Source organism: Elephantulus edwardii, unplaced genomic scaffold (assembly GCF_000299155.1).
Source record: "Elephantulus edwardii isolate Elephantulus edwardi_28Jun2011 unplaced genomic scaffold, EleEdw1.0 scaffold00163, whole genome shotgun sequence".
Taxonomy (NCBI): Eukaryota; Metazoa; Chordata; class Mammalia; order Macroscelidea; family Macroscelididae; genus Elephantulus; species Elephantulus edwardii.
In genome coordinates this window covers 6,107,522-6,126,588 of record NW_006399913.1, presented here as the reverse complement: position 1 = coordinate 6,126,588, position 19,067 = coordinate 6,107,522, and the positions used below count along the sequence as shown (strand labels likewise).

Sequence of the window (19,067 nt, the reverse complement as noted above, 5' to 3'; positions counted from 1 at the left end):
TGTGTGTGTGCCTCTCTCTCTCTCTCTCTCATATTATATATATCTATATTTCCTTGGAAATAAAATCTTCTTTACATAGTAACAAACTGGTATCTCTAAGTCCTTTGGATGTTACTGTGTAAAGGTGTTATGGCTCATATAATAAAGTCCACAGCTTCCACAACCAAAATATATATAAAAATAAATCTCTTTAGGTGTGCCTGATACAACTAATAGTCTTTTCAATTGTTGCATATATGCATGAAGGTTTAAAAAAGAAGACTTAAGAATTTATATTTTTAAATTGCATTAATTTGAAGACTATTGACAATCTCGCAGATTGCTAAAAGGTCAAACAAGTATGTCTTGAAAGAAATACGGTCAGGATACTCCTTAAAAGCAAGGACAGGGAACTTTCATCTCACAGATTTTTGGGCTTGCTATCAGAAGAGGATAGTCCTTGGAAATAACATCATGCTTGCATAAGCAAAGAAGAGTTGTTGTTGTTGTTGATTGCCTTTGTATTGAGCACGATTCATAGCAATTCTATGAACAAAAGGCCTGAAGCCCCTCTATAACTACCAACATTTATCAAAGTTCATAGGGTTTCCAGAGGCATGTTGTTTAGGAAGTGGATGCCACTCCTGCTTCCTACTGGGAGCTCTGATGGCCTAAGTGGCAAAGAAGCTGCACTGCAATCTCTAAAGTGCGCGGTTCAAATCCACCAGATGCTCTGCTGGAGAAGGAGGGGAAATCTCCTCTTGTGCCAGTTGGACCGGATTTGACAGTCACAACAACAATAAAAAAAAAAAGCACCTCCCCCCAAAAAAAACAACAACAACCAAACAAATAACTTGGAACAGTCTCTTTCAGAACCCAGCACCATATTGTGAGACACATAAACAATATGAAGACTCTTTGGTCAATAGTCCCAAACAATAACTAGTGTCAACAGTTTGAGTGAAAAAGAATAAGATTATCTTAATGAGATTTGTTGACACAGTGACTGTAACAATAGCTTTAAGCACAGTGCAGTTTATGAGGATGGTACCGGATCACATAGAGTTTGGTTTTGTACATAATTGTTGTGAATTGGTGTTGATTTGATGGTATCTATCAACAGCAACATTGTAAAATTAATGAGGGGAAAAATATTTTAAGAATGAGCAGCTCTGTTAGCAGATTTAAGCATGTTGTGCTGCTAGCCAAAATGATATGTCTCTTCAACTCAAATCCATCAGTAGTTCCCTGGGAGAATGATGGAAAATCTCCTCCCATTAAGAATTAGAGCTTCCAAGACTAGACGGGAGATGATGGTATGAGAATCAACTCAGTGGTAATGAGTGAGAAAGTGATCTTAAGAATGAGATTTTCTTGTAAAAATGGTTAACTGTTAAATGGTATAGCATCAAAGAAGTCTAAATCAGTTATGAGAAAGACAAACAAAAGAAAATTATAACTCCCTTCCTTCATTATTTATATATGTGTTGGGCACTCTTAAATTCCAAATATTATTTTAGGCATTGGAGCAGTGAAGATGAATACATTTTAGATAATGACCTTTAGGAAACACTGCGTCCAAAAAAAGTGTCAAGATAGAAAATATTTACTAAAAATTTAGTACGTAATAAAGAAACAAGGTCAGGGGCACTTCTGAAACTAATTTGGAAGGTTATTAGGTTAAATGATTCTGCGCTAAACCTTTATTTCACCATTCTTATGCAAAGGCAAGTTATTCCTAAATTGCTATGGGGGAAGAAAGCATGTGACAGGGGATCAAAGCCCTTGGCTTCCATAGACTTTGGAAAAACACTCAGCCTCCATGTTTTCAGGGGAATGGCGAAGTCTTCTAGAAAGACTATCTGAATTAAGGTGGCATAGTGGAATGTACTTGGGGTGGTGGTGGTGGGGGGGGACTGTGTACCAGGGGGGAAATTTTTCTTTTACTTTTCAAAGAGAGAAGTGAATTGGGGGGTGGGGGAGAAGGGTTGGGTGGGGAGAGAAGTGCAGCAATGAATGAATGGAAATCCAAAATCTCTGTAAATGTTTATTAAAATTATTAAAATTTAAAAAAAATTTAAAAATTTTTAAAAAATGAAAAATTGCGAAATAATGATGTTGCATTCATAGTTAAAAAGACTACTTCATTAGACTTGAAGTATAATGCTATCAGTGATAGGTTGCTATCCTTAAACATACAAGAAAGATCTGTTAATACAATGCTCAAATATATAAACCAATAGCTAAGCCAAAGGTGAAGAAGTTGAGGAATTCAATCAACTTTTGCTGTCTGAAATTTGCTGAATATGCAAACGAGATCCATTAATAATAATTGGTGATGAAATGCAAAATTTGGAAACAAAGCAGAAAGGATGGTTGTTGGAAATGTCAGGCTTAGAGGCAGAAATTAGACTGGAGGTCAAATGATTGAATTTTGGACATTCAATGATTTATTCATTACAAATACCTTTTTGTAAGAAACAAATGATGACTATTCACATGGACCTCACCTGATGAACTGCACAAGAATTACACTGACAATATCTGTGAGAGCAATCTTTGAAGAAGTTCAATATCAGGTCAAAATCATTCCTTGTGTGAATGTACCACAATTTCTCAATTCACCAATTTTATAAAACATACTGTATATGAATGATTGTATGAAACATGATGTAAATAAAGGAATGTGTAAAACATAAAAAAAAGTCATTTCTGTTTGGAATAGCCTGGAATTTTCAATGATCTAATTCAATTCTATGCATGGATCAAGGGGCAGAAGCTGAACTTTCTGTTTATTATAATTATTGTACTCTTTCCAAGCCTTTACATCCTTCTTAAAAAGAAGTCATCTCTAAATCAACCTTCCCTCTTTAGATAATGAACTGTTCACAAGCTAGATCTTCAGCCTTCAGAGTTTCTCCCTGCAATAATAAATGGAATTCCCTGTGATAATAATGACCTTCCAGAGGACTTAGCAAAGGCTCTTCATTTTGTTATTTTATACCTAGCAGAACTAGAACTGCATACAGTAATAATAATGAACTACAAAATATCATCATAACAACTCTAAAAAGGCCACATAAACAGACACATTGGATGTGCAATTATAATTCAATGAGCAAAAATAATAAAATATAAATTCCAATTAATAGTAGTCTTTGTTTTATGTAAAATCCCCAAAGACTATTATATCTGCCAGGATTGCCCAAGCTACTCCATTCCAATGTATAAACACCTGGCAGGCAATATCAACTCTAATATAATTCTCTTTACTTCCTTCTTCTGGGTTTCAGTGCCTTCATCACAGTGTGGTAAATTTTTGAAATTTCTCTCAGCTTTACCTCTTTCTCCCTATTGGACTATTCAAAGCTCAAAAGCAACACTGACACATTATAATATAGAGAGAATAGATTTACAACAGGAATAAAGGTAGTAAATGGTATCATAAGAGGAAAGTATTCGAGTTTGAGGTTGAACAGAATTCTTTACAACTGGAGAATATTAAAGAAAATCTTTGAACAGTTTCTGCATATACCATACAGAATCAAATAACCCTAAAGAACAACTCCATAAATCTGTAAAATAAAGGCTAAAAACCTTCCTCACAAGGCTGCTAAACAGATTATAGATTATATACTTAAAATGCAAGCACAAAGCATGTAGCAGTTACTCAATAAGTAATAGATTTTCTTTTAGTAACTGGAATATTCAAATTATAAAGATAAATTATACTGACCCAAATATATATATGAAATGAGAAACTGCTTATATGACTTTAACAGAAGAAATCTATATATTATTATGAAGTTTATTATAACCTTTTCCATTAATGACTTCTCTAGTTTTATCAGTAGAGCTCTGGTGGCCTAGTGGTAAGCAGCTATGATGAATCTCAGAGGCATGTAGTTGGAATCCACCTGCTGTTCCATGGGAAGATGAGTAATCTCCTCCCGTGTTATTAACTGACTCTGAAAACCCACTGGTCGGGTCAGTTATGGGTCAATTCCAACTTGACGGTATACAACAACAACTAGTTGTTGTTGTTGTAGTTGTTATGTGCCATCGAGTCACTTGCGATTCATAACGACCCTATGTACAACAGCCCAAGAGTCTGCTCTATCCTGTGCCAATCTCATTGTCTCTGACACACTCATCCTGATTACCCCAGTCACCAAAACAATCCATCTTCTAGAGGGCCTGCCCCTCCTGCACCTGCCCTCCACCCTCCCAAGCATGATGTCCTTCTCCAAGGACCAATTACTCCCTACAACATGTCCAAAATATGTCAGACAAAGCCTCAAAATCCTTGCCTCCAGGGAGTCTCCCAGTTTAACCCTCTCTAGGATGAGTCAGTTTGTTTTCTTAGCAGTCCATGGTACCCTCAATACTCTTCTCCAGCACCACAGCTCAATTCTCCTTCTATCCTCCCTAATCATTGCCCAACTCTCTGATGCATAACAAGTGATTGCAAAGACCATGGCCTGTATCAGATTCACCTTAGTCTCCAGAGAAACACCGTTGTTCTTCAGTACTTTAGAGAGGTCCCTAACAGCAGACTTTCCCAACACAATATGTCTTTTAATTTCCTGGCTGCTAGTGCCAAGAGTGTTGATTGTGGAGCCACACTAAAGCTGTGAACAATCTCAATCTCGCCACAACAACTAGTATTATCAGAAATAATATGCCTAAAGGTCTTATTTTCTTATGCAATCTCCTGAGGCAGGATCAACATCTATAATGGGATTTAATAAAGCAAGAGTCTGTCAGTGATCTTCTGAATTCATTAATGAATGTGTCCATTGAGGAACAATTAATGTTTTAAAAAATAGCATGCTAAGTGTACTGTAGACTCAACCCTCCTCTTCAACAGAATATTTCATTTTAGCAGATACTGAATAAAAGATAATGAGAACATGACTTAATTTACTGGTGTTAAACATAAGCATAAGAATGAAGAGTTTTATAGGTAATTATACAATTCAATAGTTAAAATTATGAGCATTACTGACATCTTCATTGCAATGAATTCTATGTTCCCTATCATTCCACTTATACCACAGAAATTAGAAATTATTCTCCAATTATGACCAGTCTAATGTTACTTTTCTCATCATGTACCTTAAGAAACATAAAGCAAAGAATTAGGTAGACAGCATTTTTGAACTACAATGATTATACCTTGTCTGATATTAAGTTGCAGAAATCAATAACTAAATATATACACATATTAGTCTATATCAGGTAAGAACAGATGAGTAAACCCAAATTTTGAATAAAAACTATGTAAATTTACCTGAAGACATTCAACAAACAAATTTCATAGATAAGTATATGTGAAATACAAATATAATGGGGAGTGGACTTTGGAACATTTTTGTTCCTTCTTTCACTCTCCTTTTAAGTCTTATTCTAAGTGACTCTGGCCATGTCTCCATTCTTCATCTTGTTGAAAACAATGTAGGGCATAGAAAAGAAATTAAGAAGTCAATTTTGTCCCAAGACAATCATTAAATGACAGCTGTTTATGGAGTAATTACTATGTGCCAACCACACAATAATTACATAGCGATAACAAGTATTTTCTATTCATCACCTTATTTAATATTTTAGCAATTCTGAATGTTAAATATTCTTATTTTTGCCATTTTAATTTGAAGAAAATATATTTCAAAATTGTTACATGATTTCCTCCAAATTATGTAACTAATAAAAGGCAGAGGTAAGAATTCTATCTCAGGATGCCCAATTCCAAATCACGCATTTTTTTACTCCAACATTCACTAACACTGAACAACTTTATTCAAGATATATTAAATATACTATGAAATCATCCTTCCTTCTCAACATTTAGTTTTCATTCCAGGGAGCAAAATTAACTGGTGCCAATGTAATGGTAATTCACAGAAGGCATTTGGTTCTAATCTACCAGCTACTATGCAGGAAAAGATGGTTAATATTTTCCCTTGTGGTTTACAGCCTCTGAATACCTATACTGGAGTGTCAGCTATGAGTCAGTTGGATTTGAGGGCACATAACAAAACACCCAAATGAGAATTATTAAAATATTAAGATAGTTTCCCTGTAACATAACAATTGCTAATAATACTCCTTATGTTCCTTTGTATATGACGTCTTCCTCTGTCAATTTCAATGCTTTCCCCAATATATACTTAATCATTCCATTGGATCCAATTCAAAAGCTATCTTCTTTTATAAGTCCTCCATGATATTCTACAAACTCAAACAGAAAACCACTTGCCGTTGAGTCAATTTCAACTCATAGCAACCTTCCTTTGGACTTTCAATACTGTAAATCTTTATGAGACGATTGTCCATCTTCCTCCTGTAGAGTATCTAGTGTATTTGAACTACCAATTCTTTGGTTTGCAGCCCAAAGTGCAATGCTTTAACACCACTGGAATTCCTCTGATATTCTCCAATTGGAATTCATTCCTCTCAACTTTGAACTGTTAATTTCTTGTGAGTTAGTTTACTATTTTTATGTCTATTAAAAATATATTCTCCCTTTACTACAATGTAAGCTTTCTAAGGTAGTGTATCGTGTCCAAACACAGGTCTTTCTTCTTTGTATTAACAAAGTATTAATAATTATTTAGAACTGGTAACAGGTCAGAAGTTATTGTTCTGTTGAGTCACCTGCAACTCATAGCAACCCTAGGTACAACAACTCTGAAGCATGCACTATCCTGGACCGGTCTCACTGACTCCAACACACCTACCCCCATTGCCCAGTTACTCTATCAGTCCATCTCATCTGAGATCTTCCTCTTCTGCACTATTCCTCCATCCTTCTGAGCATAATGTCCTTCTCTAAGGTAAAATGCAAATTTTTCATAGATTTAAATTCTACCTGCCATTATCTAGGAAAACATGAATTTTCTGAACAAGCCAAAAGAAAACAAATCCAAAAACATTTAGTCTAGAAAGTAAGCTACATTAAAACACTTTGTTGTTGTTGTCAAGGTATATTTATTCATATGTGTAAATATTAATAAATCTTATTTTTATTTGAGGTAAGTTTTAGGGTATAATTATGTGTCATTAAAAAAACTAATAGAAACATAGCTAATATAAAAACAAAGCTCCAGTAATTGAAGAATACCAATTGACATATTTCAATAAATAGATGCTACCCTGGACGTGCTCACCGAGTTGGGTCAAGAAAGTTGGAGGACAACTACCTGGCCAATTCACTAGAAGAGAGCCATGTTTACTTACATTCCAAAAAAAAAGTGACCCAAAGAGTGTCAAAATTATCAAACGGTATCACTAATATCACACACAAGTGAAATCTTGCAGAAGATTATCCAAAAATTACTAGCACACTATATCAACAAAAATGTAAGCTGGGTTTAGAAGAGGCCATGGCACTAGAGACCTTATCGTTAATGTCAGATAGTTCTTGGCAGAAAACAAAGAGTACCAGAGGAACATCTTTCTGTGTTTCATTGATGCTGCAAAGGCCTTTGACTGTGTGGATCAAAATAAAACTAACCTTGAGAATAATGGGGAAACTCAAAATGCTTGATTGTGAAAAACCTATACTTGGACCAGGAGGCAGTACCCAGAACAGAGCAAGGAAACACTACATGATTAGGAAAGGAGTGTGTCAAGGATGCATCCTGTTCCCATACTTTTTCAATATGTATGTGGAACAGATCATTTGGAAGGTTGACTTTATGAGAACTGTGGCATCAGGATTGGAGGAAAACTCATTAACAACTTGCATTTTGCAGATGATACAACCTTACTTGCCAAAACTGACCCTGAAATATTTGCTGTAGAAGGTCAAGGCCTTCAATATGGATTGAAGTTTAATTTCAAAAAGACAAAGATTTCCACCACTGGGCCAGTAGGCAGCACCATGATGAATGAAGAGATTGCAGTTGTTAACAATTTCAGCTTGCTCAGCTCAACAATCAACACTCTTGGAGCCAGCAGTCAGAAAATCAAAAGATGAAATGCATTGGGGAAGTCTGATGTCAGTCAGGGAACTCTGAAGTGCTATAATTATGTCAGTCTAGAGATGAATGTGTACTTGATTCAAGCCATGGTCTTCACATTTACTTGCTTTGCATCAGAGAGCTGGACAATGACTTCGGTTGACAGAAGAAAAATCAATACCTTTAAGCTATGGTGCTAGCATACCATTGACTGCCAAGAGAACAAAAGGATGTATCTTGGAGAAAGTGAAGCCAAGTTTCTCCTTGGAGGCAAGGATTGTGAAACTCCATCTCACATACTTTGGGCACAAGTCTAGGAGGGATCAGTCTTGGGAGAAGGACATGATGTTTAGAAGGGTGGAGAGACAGGACAGGAAAGTCTTGGATGAGATGAATTGATACATTAATTGAAGTAATGGGAGTAAATGTATTGGAATAGGTGAGACTGGATCACAATAGGGCAGAATACAGAACCTTTGTACATAGAGTTACTATGAGTAGCAGGCAACAATAACAATAACATTAACAATACAGAAAATCCTATTTGGAAATAAATTAATAGCCTATAATATTTCTCAGGATGCTAGTGTAGCTCTCATTGCTTTAAATGGATATGATTAACTATACCGGTACTCTTTGCAATAGAATTATCCATATAAGTGTGTCTCTGCCATCAGGCCATGAAAGCACCCTTTAATAGATATGTAGTATATCTGATCTTATGGGTAAAACCAGGTATCTCCTTGGAAGCTAAGATTTTGAAGCTCCGTCTTACTTAATTTGGGCATGTGGCCAGAAGAGATCAGTCCTTGGAGAAGGACATCATGCTAAGAAGGGTGGATGGACAGCACAGGAGAGGGAGACCCCGGATGAGATGGATTGATACAGTAACTGGGGCAATGGGGTTGTTGTGTCAGAACTAGTGAGACTGGCTCAGAACAGGGAAGGGTTCAGAGCTGCTGTACACAGAGTTATTATGGGTCACGGGCAACTGAACGGCACATAGCAACAATAGCATACTGAGACAGGTTTGGAAGCAGGAGTGGCATCCACATCCTAAACAACATACCTCCAGAATCTCCATGAACTTTGATAAATGCCTATAGTTGTAGAGAAGCTTCAGGCCTTTTGTTCATTATGAATCGTGCTGGACTTGAAGGCAATCTACAAAAACAGTGGATTCCTCACTCACACTCACACTCACACACACACACACTGCACAGAAATTTATATAAAATAAAATGAAAATTATTTTTCTGAGTCTGCATTCCATTTTGCACACACATGTACATCTAATATGTAGGAAGTTTTAGAGAGTTCGCGCTCACAACCACACTATGTGTAGATGTTCAATAGATATAGTAATGAATATGAATCTATTTAAAATTTTCAAAGCTCAGGACTCAGTAGTTTATTTTAGTGGCTGTAGAATTTATTTTAAAGTGATTATAACTCCATGTAAAACAGCAGAACAGTCCATAGACTTTTTGTAGGCTTTAATGATTATTGGCCTTTCTTCCAGTAGACTCTGGATGGATTAAAACTGCCAAACTTTTGGTTTGCAGCCAAGCACTTTACCATGACACTCAAGGTTCTTTTAGGACCTATTTAGATTTCGTGGGAGGGACACCAAAACTTTCCTTGACTGCATCCTGCTTTTAAAAATAGGCTTTAACTGTAATCTCTTATGCTCTGCATATCATCTTTCCAAGCTGTAAAATTATAAGTATCTACCTAATTAGTTATATATAGTCATTAAATGAATTCTTTTGAAAAGTCTAACAATATCTATTTGTCCATTATTGTCCACCCATGAGCTAGAAATGCAGAATTATTCAATTTTTTTTTGCCCATAACCATCAATCCTCATTAAAATAGTCTCTGCTCTATTTTTCTCCCTGTTTATTCCAAATATATTCATTCACATTGAAAAAATCTAGTTGTAAACACATTAATCCATAACCAGTTTATTTGGACTCAGGACACTTATATATTTAAATAAATAAAAAATAAGCATATAAATGAAGACTTTATAATGGGTAATTTAAATTCAAATTGTAGTATACAATATGTATTGAAGCTCCACATCAGGAAAACAAAGATTCTCACCACTGGGCCAACTGGCAGCACCATGACAGAGAAGAGATTGAGATTGTTAACAATTTCAGCTTGCTTGGTTCCACAATCAACACTCTTGGCACCAGCAGTTAGTAAATCAAAAGATGAATTGCATTAGGAAAGTCTGCATCTGAGATCTCTACAGAGCCCTGAAGAGTAACAATGTCAGTTCAGAGATTAAGGTGTGCCTGATCCAGGTCATGAACTTTGCAATTAATTGCTATGCATTAGAGAGCTGGAAAATTACCAAGATGACAGAAGAATAATGGTTGTCTTGAAGTTGTAGCACTGGAGAAGAGTATTAAACATTTCATGGACTGGCAAGAGAACAAGCAAGTATGTACTAGAGATGACGAAACCAAGCTGATCTTTGGAGGTAAGGATTTTGAGGCTCCATCTCACAAACATTGTGCCAGAAGGGATAAGTCCTTGGAGAAGAACATCATGTTTAGAAAGGTAGAGTTATGGCACAGGAGATAAAGACCCCAGAAGAGATGGATTGACACAGTCACTGAAGTAACGAGACAGTGAGATTGGCTCAGAATAGGACAGCGTTCAGATCTACTGTGCATAGGGTCACTATGAGTCATGACAACATAACAGCACATAACAACAACAACTTAGTAAGAATTATCTAAGCATAAAAGGCTAGACAATAAATTTTCATATTCATTATAGTTCTTAACCAGTTTGTTCTGGCCAATATACTAGATTTAGAACATCTGAGACCACCAGTCCTGGAGGTACAATGCTTAAAACATTTAACTGTTAACTCAAAGATTTTCTGTTCATACCCACCAGAGATTCCATAGTATAAAAATAAGACAGTCTGTTCTGTAAAGCTTTCTAGCTTTAGAAATTCTATGAGACATTCTACTCTGTCCTACAGAGTCACTATGTGTTAGAATCAATTCAACGATAAGACTTTGTGTTTGGTTTTGTTTTTTTTGGGATGCACAGAGGGAGTTGCTCTGTTTTTCAAGAGTGTAAGGAGATAAACTTGGATTGTGTTTAAAATTTTCCGATTATAATAATGTTTATAATAATAAGGAATTATTTGCCAGCTAGTACACTAAATACACTCATCTGTCAGTGTGTCATTGTACCGTGATAGCTTATGTGTTGTTATGTTGTTGCAAACTATGCCACCAGTATTCAAACACTAGCAGGACTAGTCATCATGGCAAAGTTTCAGTGGCACATCTAGACTTAAGACAAACAAGGGTAAAAGCTCTGTAGTCTATTTCTAAAATTTTGTCGATGAAAACTCTGTGGACCAATAGTATTGTTCAAGACTTCGACTTAATTATTTTGGATGCATCATAAGAAGAACTGAATGCTGGAAAAGAATATCATGACTGGTGAGGTGGACAGTGAGGTAAGCTTTCAGTGAGATGAGCTGACCTAATGGCAACAGCAATAGATTCAAACATACCGACAATGGTAGAGATGGTGCAGAACTTAGCATTGTTTTATTCTACTGTACATGACATTTCCAGGACTTGAAATTGCCTTGATGGAAATAGGAGACTGAATATATACATTACTCCATGTAACTTTTAGTATAACTTACTGAGAAAATTTAAATTTAGGAAAGTTACATAACTTGCTTAATGCTAAATAATCGGTAAGTGCATAGGCAAGTAAATTTAATTGGATTATTTCACGTACTGTCCATACTCCTACCACAGCTTCTATTTTCTGAGTTCAGGGTCATGGCTTTCAGGTTTTCAAATTATCTGTCAGTCAAAATCATTTCTAGTACTATAGACAAAAGTTACATTTTCCTCTAGAGCAGTACAAGGACTATTCTTCCTGGTTGATTTTTATGATTAATATTTGTCTAGTTATGCTTCCATCTCTCTTTTTTTTTTTAGTAGTAGCTTGTAGCTAATCTTAGATGGATCTTGGCTGAAAGCATGGAGTGCCAGAAGAATGTCTATCTTTGTTTCATTGACTGTGCAAAGGCATTTGATTGTGTGGATCATAACAAACTGTGGCTGACTCTGAGAGAATGGGAATCCCAGAACACTTGATTGTGTTAATGCGAAACCTGTAATTGGACCAGGAGGCAGTCATCAGAACAGAGCAAGGAAACACTGCATGGGAAAATTGGGAAAGGTATATGACAGGGATATATCCTATATCCATACCGTTTCAATCTTTATGAAGAACAGATTATCCGGGAGGCTGGGCTCTATGAGGAGAAATGTGCTATCAGGATTGGAGAAATACTCATCAACAATCTGCGTTACGCAGATGACACAACCCTGCTTGCTGAAACTGAGAAGGACCTGAAGTGCTTGCTGTGGAAGGTCAAGGACTGCAGTCTTCAGTATAGATTGAGGCTCAATATCAAGAAAACAAGGTTTCTCACCACTGGACCAATTGGCAGCATCATGATGGATGGTGAAAAGATTGAGATTGTTCACAGTTTGGATTTGCTTGGCTCCACAGTCAACACTCTTGGCATCAGCAGCCAGGAAATTAAATGACGTGTTACAATGGAAAAGTCTGCATTTAGAGATCTCTCTAAAGTTCTGAAGTGCAATGATGTAAGTCTGGAGACTAAGGTGCGCCTGATACAGGCCCTGGTCTTTTTAATCACTTGCTATGCATCAGAGGCTGGACAATGACTAGGGATGATAGGAGAATTGATGCCTTTGAGCTGTGGTGTTAGAGAAGAGTGTTGAATATACCATGGACTGCTAAGAAAACGAACAAGTTAGTCCTGGAGAGGGTGAAGTCAGGCTGTACCTTAGAGACAAGGATTCTGAAGCTTCATCTCACACACTTTGGACATGTTGCAAGTAGGGATCAGTCCTTGAAGAAGGGAAGTCATGCTTAGGAGGGTGGAGGGACGGCACAGGAAAGGAAGACCCTCAATGAGACGGATTGATTTAGTGACTGGTGTAATGGAGGTGGGTGTTTCAGAAATAGTGAGATTGGCACAGAATAGGGCAGAGTTCAGGCTGTTGTACATAGGGTCGCTAAGAGTCACAGGTGACTTGACGGCCCATAACAACAACAACAACAGCTTGTGGCTCATGGTGATAGCTCCACATGACCACTCCACAGAGTTTTCAAGGCTGACTTTTGGAAACAGATGTGCTTAACAGTTTGTGCTAGCCGGCGACTTCTCTAGCCTTGCTAGCAGTCGGGAATTGTTCTCCTGCTTACTCCATCAGGGCATCCTGAGTTTCTGTCATGTAACTACATGGCAAGATGCCGTGCTTGAGCAATTGTGTCAAAGCCAAGACTCAAGGGAGATTTCTAAGCCAGGACTCAAGGGAGAACTTCCTCTCAACTAATTTTTCCTGTCATACTTTTGTAATTCTCTTCTAACTATTCTTCCTGCTACAGTTGCCACTTTAAAATAGCATAATCCATATTCCATAGATCCTCGTAGAAAAAGTATTAAAAATATTTCTGAAAAAATGTATGAACAATCTCATGATGTAAGAACTCTACTGGTTTGTATTATCTACAGCACTGAGTCCAAATCTGCTCCCATGTTTACATAATCTGACTTCAATTCACTTGTCTGTATTTTTCATTCACCACTCCTCTCTATAAACCCTGCATGCTTGTCATACAGATTTTTGTGAAATTTCTCAGGGTCCACAAAACTTTACAATTCTGTAAGTCATATATTATTATTTTCACATGAAGCATTCTTCCTGATTGGTTGTTGTTGTTATGTGCCATCAAATCACCCGCATTTTATAGTGACCAAATGCACAATAGCCCTGAAGCCTGCACGGTCCTGAGTCAGTCTCACTGTTTCCAATACCCCCAGCCCCATTACCCTAGTTACTGTGTTAATCCATCTCATCTGGGGTATTCCTCTCCTATGCTGTCCCCCCGCCCTTCCAAGCATGATGTTGTTCTCCAAAGACTGGTCCTCCTTGGCCATGTGTGCAAACTATGTGAGATAGAGCTTAAAAATCCTTGCCTCCAAGGAGAAACTTGGTTTTACCCTCTCCAAGATAGACCTGTTTGTTCTCTTGGTGATCCATGGTACATCCAGTACTTTTCTCCAGCATTGTAACTCAAAGGTATTGCTGCTTCTTTTGTCATCCCTAGTCATTGTCCAGCTCTCTGATGCATAGCAAGTAATGGCAAAGACCATGGCCTCAGTAGGGTGCACCTTTATCCCTAACGTGACATCATTACTCTTTAGCACGTTGGAGAGGTCTCTGACAGCAGACTTCTCCAATGCAATCCATCTTGTCATGTCCTGACTGTTGGTTCCTAGAGTGTTGATTGTGGAACCAAGCAAGCTGAAATTTTTAATAACTGTAACCTATTCTCTATCTATTATTGTGCTGCCAATTCAATTAGCTATTACTCATTCTTTAAGATCATGTTGAATCCTTTGTCTTCAATAATTCTTCACACTACAACTTCTTGTTCATGTTTCTCTATGCTCATAAATCTATTTGTTCATTGTCCCATAATAAGTGCACTTGTCATATCATAAATATTCACTTAAATCTCATTATTTTAAATAGACTGTAGGTTTACTAGAGCTCTGGTGGCTCAGTGGCAAGGAGTTGCACTGTCAACACAAAGGCAGGTAGTTTGAGTCCACCAGTTGCTCCATGGGAGAAGGATGAACAATTTCTTCTAATTCATAGTGATTTACAAAAATCCACTGGAGGGTCAGCTATGTGTTAGTTCTAACTCAATGGCACATAACAACAGTCCTTCCAAAGGCACAGGAGTCCATTACGCAGCTGAATATCATATCATGAAAAAATTACCACAATATCTACCACAAAGTAGGATCCCAACAAGTATTTGAGAAATAAAGGAAGGAAGAATAGAAAGAAGGAGAAGAGGAATCAAAGAAAGAAATCCTGATCTGGCTCTAAAGGCTGAGGTCATTTTATTACTGTCACTAATCTCTCGAGAGAATTATTCTTTCAGAGAGAATTGTGGTTATACTCTTAAATTAGGACGCAAAATATTACAGGAGGACAACCTTAGATATATGAGAACTATGCTCATGTGAGTACTTAATTGATTTGATTTTTCAGTATTAGGAATTTGAGAGGAAAAAATTGCAATCATTACTTATAAGACAATGGCATTATAGGTTCACAGTATTTCTATTTTCTATGTATTCTAATACTTACAGTCTCACGGAATGAATACAAAATTCCTCATCCTTTTGAAACTGATGCTTTTATGCTTTTAAAGCATATTAACAGAGTGACAACACTAGCCTCATTCTCTCCCTCTGTAGGTCTATGACATGAATTCTGTCAATTTTTTTAATGACCCACTTTAGATAATCAGAGAATGAGCCACTATTTTAAAAATATTTCTCCCAAAATTGTTGCATGAAAAGAAAAAGAGAATGTATATCCATGAACCAGTCCCCTCATTTTGAACTCTATATTAGATCTTCTTTTATTTCTAATTCTCTATAATAAATCAGATATTAATCCAGAATCAATTAAGCCCAAATATGGGTTGCTAATACAGAGTGGGGATAATGCAAATGGCACTCCAGGCAAGCAGATGGATTTAGCTATTGTTAAGTTAGGAATGATTTCCAAGAACATTTTGTATGTTCTAAATAGTCTCTTGCATGTGCGTTATCAACAATTAATACCCAGAAAACAATTGAATTATTCACTCCATTGATTTTGAGATCTGGACTACCTCTTAATAGGTCAAAGAATTTAGATATATTTTTACTAATGGAAGATGCTTTGTGAAGCTGAACACTGTGACACTGATGTCAAATGAGAGAATGGTTACCCATGGTGGACAGTGTTTGGTGAAGCTCCCTGATTAAAACAAGCTTGGAAGCAGGAGTGGTAGCCACTTCCACAATAGTTTGCCTCGGGAAACCCTATGAACTTGGAGAAAGGACGAAAGTTATACAGGACGTGTCCAAGACTTTAGTTCGTAGGGTCACTATGAGTTGCCTGCAACTCAAGGACACTTAACAGCAACAACAACAATGAAGCAAGTGTCTAAAAAATAAAATTATTAGACTTCAATAAGATAGCACCCCTTTTTCATTTAAAATATCAATGGTCTAAAAAATAAAAAATAGCCATTTTTGCTGAGTTGTTATTCTCGTGTAAGCACATTTCAATAGAGACAATTTCACAGTCCTGCTAACTAGGCCCATCAGACCCATTTCACACACAAGAGCACTAAAAGATAAAGTGCCCAATCCAAGGCTTTCTACACTGGTCAAGGTATGATTTGAACCTGGAGCATTTTAGATTCAGAGCATTACGTTCAATATTACATTGGTTTGGGTACTTACGTAAGACTCCAGGTGGTGCACATGGTTAACAGGCTCAACTATGAAAGGAGGTTAGAGTCTCTCCAGGAGTATACCGGAAGGGAAGGCTTGGCCATCTACTTCCAAAAATCACCCCTAAAAATCCCATGGAGCGCAACTTTAGCTTGGCATGCAAGTTGAAAGCAACTTGGCAGTAGCAGTGATTTCAGACAGAACAGGTGAAGCACTTCTGAATCATCATCAATCTTGTGTGTGCCACTGAGTCAGGACCAAACATTAGCTGACCCTCCAGTGGGTTTTCAAAGGCAGGAAATTTCATAATAGGACACTGCTTCTCGTTCTTCAGTAAAGCAGCTGGTTGACTCAAACTGTGTGGAATTTTTTCTTTTTTTAAAACTTTTATTTTAAACTGGTTTACATACAAAGTTCATAAACATTGTTTTTCACACTAGATCTTTCCCTTTTCCTGTACCCATCCCTCCCTCTACCTTTCAAATTGTGTGATCTTAAGTATCCCCCCCCACACCCTTCTTGGATCCTTATAACCATTCTACAATGATGGTCTTATACAGTATTTGTCTTTATGAGACTGAGTTAGCTCACTCATCATAATTCTCTCTAGTCCCTCTCATGTTAGGCTGTAGTCTACAAAATCATTGCTCTTGCTTGCTGCATAGTATTCTATTGTGTGAATGTACCATAATTTCTCAATCCATTCCATCGTGGTTGGACAATTGGGCTATTTCCATCTTCTTGCTATGATGAATAATGCTGCTATGAACATTGGTGTAGAAGTCTCTATGCCTCAGTTCTAATCTCCTCAGGGCATATTCCAAGTAGTGTGCTTCTAGGATTGCAGCACAACTTCTCACCACTAGGTCACCAGAGCCTAGTGTGTGTTTGTTTTACTTTTATAAGATTCCCTACCCTCCCAATTTATGTAACTGTAATTTAAGCTTTTAATTATAAGGTACTTAATGGTAGCTTACTATATGCTTACTTGCTGTTTGGCAGAAAGAACCATTTTCTCCTTATAAATTACTCACATTTTAGGAAGAGATATTAATGCATATATTATTCATTCAATAATTGATCTTTATTGAATAATAGATGGCAATATCAAAGGTAAAGAAACAGATCTCTTCAGGGCCAACTTCCAAGTTTGATACTGTAGTTGCCCTTGAGGGAATATAAACATGAATAAGGAGAAAGTCTGAAGGGAAATCCTGATCCGTGAGGCATAAAATTGTGTACATCAGTAAGACTAAGATAAAGTAGGGGTATTCAGGTGGTCTAGTGGATAAGGAGCTACAACTGCCAACCCAAAGGCACAGGATTCTGGTCTACCAGAACCTCCATAGGAGAAGGATGGCTCTTTCCTCTCATGATATTTACTGCTTTTGAAAACTCACTAGAGGATCAGCTATGAGTCAGTTCTGACTGGAAGGCACCTAACTACAACAAGATAAAGTAAGTCAAGATGTATTATCTCAGAACAATGGATGCTATCCCACTTACTACAGATGTCATTAGTGAATTTTGAACTTTTATGTTGTGTCCTCTACTTACATATGCTGTTTCATTTAATTGTCACATCACCCAATTAGATACATCCTTAAATATTCAAACAAACTTATAGACAACAAAATTGAGTCTTGGAGAAGTTAAGTAAGGTACTCAAGACTATTCATCAAGTAAGAAGGATTTGAATATACACCTCATACTTCTGAATGTATTATCAAGACCTTGACCTACATAATAGAATGCAGAGAAGGGAATTTCCAGGTCTGCCAATAGAAAGCTGTCAGAGTCTTCCAACAGACTGATTAGAGTAAGTCCTGAAACATGATCAGGGCATATCAGGCATACAAAGAGATTGAGGAGGGGAGAGTGGAGTTACAATAGATGTTGTTTTTGTTATGTGTAGTTGAATAAGAAATTAACCATAAATTACCCTCCAGCAGGTTATCAGAAGCATGAAATTTCACAGGAGGAGATTGCCCAGGAGCAGCTGGAGGATTCAAACAGTGTGCCTTTGGGATTGCAGCACACCTTCTTTCTGTTAGGCCACCAGAGCTCCCTTAGTGTTATAGGAGGCAGAGGAAATATCTAACACAAAATTATAGCTGTAGAAACAAGACAGAGTTCATAAAATGTACTTTGTTATGCGTACGGACACTCTGGTGCTATAGTCTGTAGCATGTTGTACTGATAGTGAAAAGGCTACTTGTTTCTGGTAATTTGAATCCACTAGCAGCTCTGAGTGGAGACACATGGACAGACTCCTCTCATTAAGATTTACATCTCTGGGAGGCAGATGAAGGGCCACTATGAGTTGGGACTGAAAAGAAAGCAATGAGTTTATGTGTTTTCTTTTGTTTTCAGTTGGTTTGCTTTTAGTATGTGAAATGCATATGCAGAGAGGTAAGAACATTAAACACCAGAAAAATCAAACCAGTTGTCATCATGTTAATTCAGGCTCTGAGCAACCATAAAAATCAGAGTGGAACTGCACAGAGGCTTCTTCTAGGGCTGTACATCTCGAAGGTAGCTGACTACAAGCACTTAGCCACTGAACCAGCAAGCCTCAAAATAATTGTTTAGGATTTTTGCATCAATATTCATGAGAGATATTGGCCCATAGTTTTCTATTTTGGTGCTGTCTTTTCCTGGCTTTAGTATCAAAGATATGTTTGCTTCATAGAATGAATCTGGGAGGGTTCCATCTTCTTCTA

At 37.1% G+C, this 19,067-nt stretch overlaps 1 protein-coding gene across 3 annotated transcripts in view; it reads right to left on the bottom strand.

Moving 5' to 3' along the window:
- DLG2 (discs, large homolog 2 (Drosophila)) overlaps nucleotides 1-19,067 on the bottom strand; it is a 1,891,340-nt gene that overhangs the window by 1,595,898 nt on the left and 276,375 nt on the right. The window lies entirely within an intron of this gene.